A 10,798-nucleotide genomic window follows, 5' to 3' on the forward strand; every position below is an offset into this window, starting at 1 on the left:
GCACAGAGGGGGGCATTATTATACAGTACGGAGCTCAGAGGGGGCATTATTATACAGTAAGGAGCACAGAGGGGGGCATTATTATACAGTAAGGGTCACAGAGGGGGGGGGCATTATTATACAGTAAGGAGCACAGAGGGGGGCATTATTATACAGTAAGGAGCACAGAGGGGGCATTATACAGTAAGGAGCACAGAGGGGGGCATTATTATACAGTAAGGAGCACAGAGGGGGGCATTATTATACAGTAAGAAGCACAGATGGGGGGGCATTATTATACAGTAAGGAGCACAGAGGGGGCATTATTATACAGTAAGGAGCACAGAGGGGGCATTATTATACAGTAAGGAGCACAGAGGGGGGCATTATTATACAGTAAGGAGCACAGAGGGGGCATTATTATATAGTAAGGAGCACAGAGGGGGGCATTATTATATAGTAAGGAGCACAGAGGGGGCATTATTATACAGTAAGGAGCACAGGAGGGGGGGGGCATTATTATACAGTAAGGAGCACAGAGGGGGGCATTATTATATAGTAAGCAGCACAGAGGGGGCATTATTATACAGTAAGGAGCACAGAGGGGGGCATTATTATACAGTAAGGAGCACAGGGGGGGGGCATTATTATACAGTAAGAAACACAGAGGGGGGCATTATTATACAGTAAGGAGCACAGAGGAGGGAATTATTATACAGTAAGGAGCACAGAGGGGGGCATTATTATACAGTAAGGAGCACAGGGGGGGGGGCATTATTATACAGTAAGGAGCACAGAGGGGGCATTATTATACAATAAGGAGCACAGAGGGGGGGCATTATTATATATTAAGGAGCACAGAGGGGGCATTATTATACAGTAAGGAGCACAGAGGGGGGCATTATTATACAGTAAGGAGCACAGGAGGGGGGGCATTATTATATAGTAAGGAGCACAGAGGGGGCATTATTATACAGTACGGAGCACAGGGGGGGGCATTATTATACAGTAAGGAGCACAGAGGGGGCATTATTATACAGTAAGGAGCACAGGGGGGGGCATTATTATACAGTAAGGAGCACAGAGGGGGCATTATTATACAGTAAGGAGCACAGAGGGGGGCATTATTATACAGTAAGGAGCACAGGGGGGGGCATTATTATACAGTAAGGAGCACAGAGGGGGCATTATTATACAATAAGGAGCACAGAGGGGGGGCATTATTATATATTAAGGAGCACAGAGGGGGGCATTATTATACAGTAAGGAGCACAGGAGGGGGGGCATTATTATACAGTAAGGAGCACAGAGGGGGGCATTATTATACAGTAAGGAGCACAGAGGGGGCATTATACAGTAAGGAGCACAGAGGGGGGCATTATTATACAGTAAGGAGCACAGAGGGGGCATTATTATACAGTAAGGAACACAGAGGGGGCATTATTATACAGTAAGGAGCACAGAGGGGGGGGGGCATTATTATACAGTAAGGAGCACAGAGGGGGGCATTATTATACAGTAAGAAGCACAGAGGGGGGGCATTATTATATATTAAGGAGCACAGAGGGGGGCATTATTATACAGTAAGGAGCACAGGAGGGGGGGCATTATTATACAGTAAGGAGCACAGAGGGGGGCATTATTATACAGTAAGGAGCACAGAGGGGGCATTATACAGTAAGGAGCACAGAGGGGGGCATTATTATACAGTAAGGAGCACAGAGGGGGCATTATTATACAGTAAGGAGCACAGAGGGGGCATTATACAGTAAGGAGCACAGAGGGGGCATTATACAGTAAGGAGCACAGAGGGGGCATTATTATACAGTAAGGAGCACAGAGGGGGCATTATTATACAGTAAGGAGCACAGAGGGGGCATTATTATACAGTAAGGAGCACAGAGGGGGCATTATTATACAGTAAGGAGCACAGAGGGGGCATTATTATACAGTAAGGAGCACAGGGGGGGGGCATTATTATATAGTAAGGAGCACAGAGGGGGCATTATTATACAGTAAGGGTCACAGAGGAGGCATTATTATACAGTAAGGGTCACAGAGGGGGCATTATTATACAGTAAGGAGCACAGAGGGGGGCATTATTATACAGTAAGGAGCACAGAGGGGGCATTATTATACAGTAAGGAGCACAGAGGGGGCATTATTATACAGTAAGAAGCACAGAGGGGGGCATTATTATACAGTAAGAAGCACAGAGGAGGGAATTATTATACAGTAAGGAGCACAGAGGGGGGCATTATTATACAGTAAGGGTCACAGAGGGGGGGCATTATTATACAGTAAGGAGCGCAGAGGGGGCATTATTATAGAGTAAGAAGCACAGAGGGGGCATTATTATACAGTAAGAAGCACAGAGGGGGGCATTATTATACAGTAAGAAGCACAGAGGGGGGCATTATTATACAGTAAGGAGCACAGAGGGGGGGGGCATTATTATACAGTAAGGAGCACAGAGGGGGGCATTATTATACAGTAAGGAGCACAGAGGGGGGCATTATTATACAGTAAGGAGCACAGAAGGGGGCATTATTATACAGTAAGAAACACAGAGGGGGGCATTATTATACAGTAAGGAGCACAGAGGAGGGAATTATTATACAGTAAGGAGCACAGAGGGGGGCATTATTATACAGTAAGGAGCACAGAGGGGGGCATTATTATACAGTAAGAAACACAGAGGGGGGCATTATTATACAGTAAGGAGCACAGAGGGGGCATTATTATACAGTAAGGAGCACAGAGGGGGGCATTATTATACAGTAAGGAACACAGAGGGGGCATTATTATACAGTAAGGAGCACAGAGGAGGCATTATTATATAGTAAGGAGCACAGAGGGGGGCATTATTATACAGTAAGGAGCACAGAGGGGGGCATTATTATACAGTAAGGAGCACAGAGGGGGGGCATTATTATACAGTAAGAAACACAGAGGGGGGCATTATTATACAGTAAGGAGCACAGAGGGGGGCATTATTATACAGTAAGAAACACAGAGGGGGGCATTATTATACAGTAAGGAGCACAGAGGGGGCATTATTATACAGTAAGGAGCACAGAGGGGGGCATTATTATACAGTAAGGAACACAGAGGGGGCATTATTATACAGTAAGGAGCACAGAGGGGGGCATTATTATACAGTAAGGAGCACAGAGGAGGCATTATTATATAGTAAGGAGCACAGAGGGGGGCATTATTATACAGTAAGGAGCACAGAGGGGGGCATTATTATACAGTAAGGAGCACAGAGGGGGGGCATTATTATACAGTAAGAAACACAGAGGGGGGCATTATTATACAGTAAGGAGCACAGAGGGGGGCATTATTATACAGTAAGGAGCACAGAGGAGGCATTATTATACAGTAAGGAGCACAGAGGGGGGCATTATTATACAGTAAGGAGCACAGAGGGGGCATTATTATACAGTGAGGAGCTCAGAGGGGGCATTATTATACAATAAGGAGCACAGAGGGGGCATTATTATACAGTAAGGAGCACAGAGGGGGCATTATTATACAGTAAGGAGCACAGAGGGGGCATTATTATACAGTAAGGAGCACAGAGGGGGGCATTATTATACAGTAAGGAGCACAGAGGGGGCATTATTATACAGTAAGGAGCACAGAGGGGGCATTATTATACAGTAAGGAGCACAGAGGGGGGGCATTATTATACAGTAAGGAGCACAGAGGGGGCATTATTATACAGTAAGGAGCACAGAGGGGGGGCATTATTATACAGTAAGGAGCACAGAGGGGGGCATTATTATACAGTAAGAATCACAGAGGGGGGCATTATTATATAGTAAGGAGCACAGAGGGGGGCATTATTATACAGTAAGGAGCACAGAGGGGGGCATTATTATACAGTAAGGAGCACAGAGGAGGGCATTATTATACAGTAAGAAGCACAGAGGGGGGCATTATTATACAGTAAGGAGCACAGAGGGGGCATTATTATACAGTAAGAAGCACAGAGGAGGGCATTATTATACAGTAAGAAGCACAGAGGGGGGCATTATTATACAGTAAGGAGCACAGAGGGGGGCATTATTATACAGTAAGGAGCACAGAGGGGGGCATTATTATACAGTAAGGAGCACAGAGGGGGCATTATTATATAGTAAGGAGCACAGAGGGGGGCATTATTATACAGTAAGGAGCACAGAGGGGGCATTATTATACAGTAAGGAGCACAGAGGGGGCATTATTATAAAGTGAGGAGCACAAAGGGGGGCATTATTATACAGTAAGGAACACAGAGGGGGGCATTATTATACAGTAAGGAGCACAGAGGGGGGGGGCATTATTATACAGTAAGGAACACAGAGGGGACATTATACAGTAAGGAGCATCGGGGGCATTATTATACAGTAAGGAGCACAGAGGGGGCATTATTATACAGTAAGGAGCACAGAGGGGGCCTTATTATACAGTGAGGAGCACAGAGGGGGCATTATTATACAGTAAGGAGCACAGAAGGGGCATTATTATACAGTAAGGAGCACAGAGGGGGGCATTATTATATAGTAAGGAGCACAGAAGGGGGCATTATTATACAGTAAGGAGCACAGGGGGGGCATTATTATACAGTAAGGAGCACAGAGGGGGGCATTATTATACAGTAAGGGGCACAGAGGGGCATTATTATACAGTAAGAATCACAGAGCAGGGCATTATTATACAGTAAGGAGCACAGAGGGGGGCATTATTATACAGTAAGGAGCATCGGGGGCATTATTATACAGTAAGGAGCACAGGAGGGGGGGCATTATTATACAGTAAGGAGCACAGGGGGGGCATTATTATACAGTAAGGAGCACAGAGGGGGGCATTATTATATAGTAAGCAGCACAGAGGGGGCATTATTATATAGTAAGGAGCACAGGGGGGGCATTATTATACAGTAAGGAGCACAGGGGGGGCATTATTATACAGTAAGGAGCACAGAGGGGGCATTATACAGTAAGGAGCACAGAGGGGGCATTATTATACAGTAAGGAGCACAGGGGGGGCATTATTATACAGTAAGGAGCACAGAGGGGGCATTATACAGTAAGGAGCACAGAGGGGGCATTATTATACAGTGAGGAGCTCAGAGGGGGCATTATTATACAATAAGGAGCACAGAGGGGGGCATTATTATACAGTAAGGAGCACAGAGGAGGGCATTATTATACAGTAAGAAGCACAGAGGAGGGCATTATTATACAGTAAGAAGCACAGAGGGGGGCATTATTATACAGTAAGGAGCACAGAGGGGGGCATTATTATACAGTAAGGAGCACAGAGGGGGGCATTATTATACAGTAAGGAGCACAGAGGGGGCATTATTATATAGTAAGGAGCACAGAGGGGGGCATTATTATACAGTAAGGAGCACAGAGGGGGCATTATTATACAGTAAGGAGCACAGAGGGGGCATTATTATAAAGTGAGGAGCACAAAGGGGGGCATTATTATACAGTAAGGAACACAGAGGGGGGCATTATTATACAGTAAGGAGCACAGAGGGGGGGGGGCATTATTATACAGTAAGGAACACAGAGGGGACATTATACAGTAAGGAGCATCGGGGGCATTATTATACAGTAAGGAGCACAGAGGGGGCATTATTATACAGTAAGGAGCACAGAGGGGGCCTTATTATACAGTGAGGAGCACAGAGGGGGCATTATTATACAGTAAGGAGCACAGAAGGGGCATTATTATACAGTAAGGAGCACAGAGGGGGGCATTATTATATAGTAAGGAGCACAGAAGGGGGCATTATTATACAGTAAGGAGCACAGGGGGGGCATTATTATACAGTAAGGAGCACAGAGGGGGGCATTATTATACAGTAAGGGGCACAGAGGGGCATTATTATACAGTAAGAATCACAGAGCAGGGCCTTATTATACAGTAAGGAGCACAGAGGGGGGCATTATTATACAGTAAGGAGCATCGGGGGCATTATTATACAGTAAGGAGCACAGGAGGGGGGGCATTATTATACAGTAAGGAGCACAGGGGGGGCATTATTATACAGTAAGGAGCACAGAGGGGGGCATTATTATATAGTAAGCAGCACAGAGGGGGCATTATTATATAGTAAGGAGCACAGGGGGGGCATTATTATACAGTAAGGAGCACAGGGGGGGCATTATTATACAGTAAGGAGCACAGAGGGGGCATTATACAGTAAGGAGCACAGAGGGGGCATTATTATACAGTAAGGAGCACAGGGGGGGCATTATTATACAGTAAGGAGCACAGAGGGGGCATTATACAGTAAGGAGCACAGAGGGGGCATTATTATACAGTGAGGAGCTCAGAGGGGGCATTATTATACAATAAGGAGCACAGAGGAGGGCATTATTATACAGTAAGGAGCACAGAGGGGGCATTATTATACAATAAGGAGCACAGAGGGGGCATTATTAAACAGTAAGGGGCACAGAGGGGGCATTATTATACAGTAAGGAGCACAGAGGGGGGCATTATTATATAGTAAGGAGCACAGAGGGGGGCATTATTATATAGTAAGGAGCACAGAGGGGGGCATTATTATACAGAAGGAGCACAGAGGGGGGCATTATTATATAGTAAGGAGCACAGAGGGGGGCATTATTATACAGTAGGGAGCACAGAGGGGGCATTATTATACAGTAAGGAGCACAGAGGGGGCATTATTATACAGTAAGGAGCACAGAGGGGGCATTATTATAGAGTAATGAGCACAGAGGGGGCATTATTATACAGTAAGGAGCACAGAGGGGGGGCATTATTATACAGTAAGGAGCACAGAGGGGGCATTATTATACAGTAAGGAGCACAGAGGGGGGCATTATTATATAGTAAGGAGCACAGGGGGGGCATTATTATACAGTAAGGAGCACAGAGGGGGGCATTATTATACAGTAAGGAGCACAGAGGGGGCATTATTATATAGTAAGGAGCACAGGGGGGGCATTATTATACAGTGAGGAGCACAGAGGGGGCATTATTATACAATAAGGAGCACAGAGGGGGCATTATTATACAGTAAGGAGCACAGAGGGGGCATTATTATACAGTAAGGAGCACAGAGGGGGCATTATTATACAGTAAGGAGCACAGAGGGGGGCATTATTATACAGTAAGGAGCACAGAGGGGGCATTATTATATAGAAAGGAGCACAGAGGGGGCATTATTATATAGTAAGGAGCACAAAGGGGGGCATTATTATACAGTAAGGAGCACAGGGGGGGGGCATTATTATACAGTAAGGAGCACAGAGGGGGGCATTATTATACAGTAAGAAGCACAGAGGGGGGCATTATTATACAGTAAGGAGCACAGAGGGGGCATTATTATACAGTAAGGAGCACAGAGGGGGGGCATTATTATACAGTAAGGAGCACAGAGGGGGCATTATTATACAGTAAGGAGCACAGAGGGGGGGCATTATTATACAGTAAGGAGCACAGAGGGGGCATTATTATACAGTGAGGAGCACAGAGGGGTGGCATTATTATACAGTAAGGAGCACAGAGGGGGCATTATTATACAGTAAGGAGCACAGAGGGGGCATTATTATACAGTAAGGAGCACAGAGGGGGGCATTATTATACAGTAAGGAGCTCAGAGGGGGCATTATTATACAGTAAGGAGCACAGAGGAGGGCATTATTATACAGTAAGAAGCACAGAGGAGGGCATTATTATACAGTAAGAAGCACAGAGGGGGGCATTATTATACAGTAAGGAGCACAGAGGGGGCATTATTATACAGTAAGGAGCACAGAGGGGGGCATTATTATACAGTAAGGAGCACAGAGGGGGCATTATTATATAGTAAGGAGCACAGAGGGGGGCATTATTATACAGTAAGGAGCACAGAGGGGGGGGGCATTATTATACAGTAAGGAACACAGAGGGGACATTATACAGTAAGGAGCATCGGGGGCATTATTATACAGTAAGGAGCACAGAGGGGGCCTTATTATACAGTGAGGAGCACAGAGGGGGCATTATTATACAGTAAGGAGCACAGAGGGGGCATTATTATACAGCAAGGAGCACAGAGGGGGGCATTATTATATAGTAAGGAGCACAGAAGGGGGCATTATTATACAGTAAGGAGCACAGGGGGGGCATTATTATACAGTAAGGAGCACAGAGGGGGGCATTATTATACAGTAAGGGGCACAGAGGGGCATTATTATACAGTAAGAATCACAGAGCAGGGCATTATTATACAGTAAGGAGCACAGAGGGGGGCATTATTATACAGTAAGGAGCATCGGGGGCATTATTATACAGTAAGGAGCACAGGAGGGGGGGCATTATTATACAGTAAGGAGCACAGAGGGGGGCATTATTATATAGTAAGCAGCACAGAGGGGCATTATTATATAGTAAGGAGCACAGGGGGGGCATTATTATACAGTAAGGAGCACAGGGGGGGCATTATTATACAGTAAGGAGCACAGAGGGGGCATTATACAGTAAGGAGCACAGAGGGGGCATTATTATACAGTAAGGAGCACAGGGGGGGCATTATTATACAGTAAGGAGCACAGAGGGGGCATTATACAGTAAGGAGCACAGAGGGGGCATTATTATACAGTGAGGAGCTCAGAGGGGGCATTATTATACAATAAGGAGCACAGAGGAGGGCATTATTATACAGTAAGGAGCACAGAGGGGGGCATTATTATACAGAAGGAGCACAGAGGGGGGGCATTATTATACAGTAAGGAGCACAGAGGGGGGGCATTATTATATAGTAAGGAGCACAGAGGGGGGCATTATTATACAGTAGGGAGCACAGAGGGGGCATTATTATACAGTAAGGAGCACAGAGGGGGCATTATTATACAGTAAGGAGCACAGAGGGGGCATTATTATACAGTAAGGAGCACAGAGGGGGCATTATTATAGAGTAATGAGCACAGAGGGGGCATTATTATATAGTAAGGAGCACAGAGGGGCATTATTATACAGTAAAGAGCACAGAGGGGGGCATTATTATATAGTAAGGAGCACAGAGGGGCATTATTATACAGTAGGGAGCACAGAGGGGGCATTATTATATAGTAAGAAGCACAGAGGGGGGCATTATTATATAGTAAGGAGCACAGAGGGGGCATTATTATATAGTAAGGAGCACAGAGGGGGCATTATTATACAGTAAGGAGCACAGAGGGGGGCATTATTATATAGTAAGGAGCACAGAGGGGGGCATTATTATACAGTAAGGAGCACAGAGGGGGGGCATTATTATACAGTAAGGAGCACGGGGGGCATTATTATAGAGTAATGAGCACAGAGGGGGCATTATTATATAGTAAGGAGCACAGAGGGGCATTATTATACAGTAAGGAGCACAGAGGGGGCATTATTATACAGTAAGGAGCACGGGGGGCATTATTATACAGTAAGGATCATTATTATACAGTAAGGACTGGAGCACAGAGGGGGGCATTGTTATACAGTAAGGGGCACAGAGGGGGCATTATCATACAGTAAGGAGCACAGAGGGGTCCATTATTGTACATTATGGAGCACAGAGGGGGCATTATTGTACATTATTGAGCACAGAGGGGGGCATTATTACAGTGTGGGGCATTAAGAGGAGAACTATTACTGTGTGAGGAATAAAATATTACTGAGAAGACCTCTTTCTCACTACCGTTGTGACCCAGCAGTGTGACGGCCGGCAGGGAAAATAGCGGGAGATAAAATACAGCTTGTGCCGTCTTTTTCTCCCGCTACTTCCCTGCAAAATAGCAGCACATTGTCTATAATGGGGTCTGTCAGGACACGCTGTTGCCCGTTGCACCCCGTCAAGAATGACGGCCGTCAAACTCGGGGGAGGGGAGGAAGTTTGACAGTCGTTCTTGACGGGGCACAATGACATTGTGAAAGAAGCCTTAGTGTGTGCTGTGACTATTACTGTAGAAAAAGCTAATGGAGACACTGTTAGGCTACATGGCAAAAATGGGTCACGCAGTCAAATATGACCATGTTGTGCTCTCTGAATCTTGCTAAATCTCAGCTAATGTAAGTAAATGTCATCACACATAGAGAATCCAGCACAAATCAGTGCTTTCTCTTTAGGTGGTTTATTAAACGCTTATAACAGTATCATAAAATGTTTGGTTTCCTGGGACCATGAGCACCTAATAAGCAAGAACTGATTTTTGCTGGATTTCTCTACGTGCCCTTACGAGTTGCTGTTGCCCCACAGCTATCAGTGCACTTTGTTCCTGAAAAGAGGGGAGCTGAGCTGATATGCAATGCTGTTACACTAAATGGGGTCACGTTGTGACCCCCCAAATTAATCCTGGATGGAATTATTACGTTTGTCATGTTGTAGACACAGCTACTTGTGGTTTACAGCACAACCCTATTTACCCACAACTGAGATGCTGCACAATTCAGGGAGCGCAACATGTTGATCTTTAGTCACGCAATTCGGGAGCCCCATTTTTAATTTTGCCCAGGGCCACTCTTAGTCTAAAACTGACCCTGCTTTCAGTTGCACAGTTTTCCCCAATAAACTCATTCCTTTCCTCTAATATTGTAAGTACCTCCATATATTATCTTTACATTTACACATAAAAGGTTTTATTTAATTCCAACAACAACTTCTTGGTTCGTCTTATTTTATGTTGAATAAACAATGCTAACAACATCTCTGCAGGCGGTTAAAGTATTGGTTGTTGATCACATCTTCATTTGTTGTTTATTTTATTTTTATGTGTTATTACTGTTCAGGATTTTCCAACTATGATGTAGTCGTAATATCGTGTATAACTATTCTAGGGAT

The 10,798-nt window shown here is 45.2% G+C and overlaps 1 long non-coding RNA gene across 4 annotated transcripts in view; it reads left to right on the plus strand.

The window, feature by feature from the left end:
- LOC130267744 (uncharacterized) overlaps positions 1-10,798 on the plus strand; it is a 46,377-nt gene that overhangs the window by 3,874 nt on the left and 31,705 nt on the right. The window lies entirely within an intron of this gene.

This window comes from Hyla sarda, chromosome 4 (assembly GCF_029499605.1).
Source record: "Hyla sarda isolate aHylSar1 chromosome 4, aHylSar1.hap1, whole genome shotgun sequence".
In the NCBI taxonomy this organism is placed as follows: Eukaryota; Metazoa; Chordata; class Amphibia; order Anura; family Hylidae; genus Hyla; species Hyla sarda.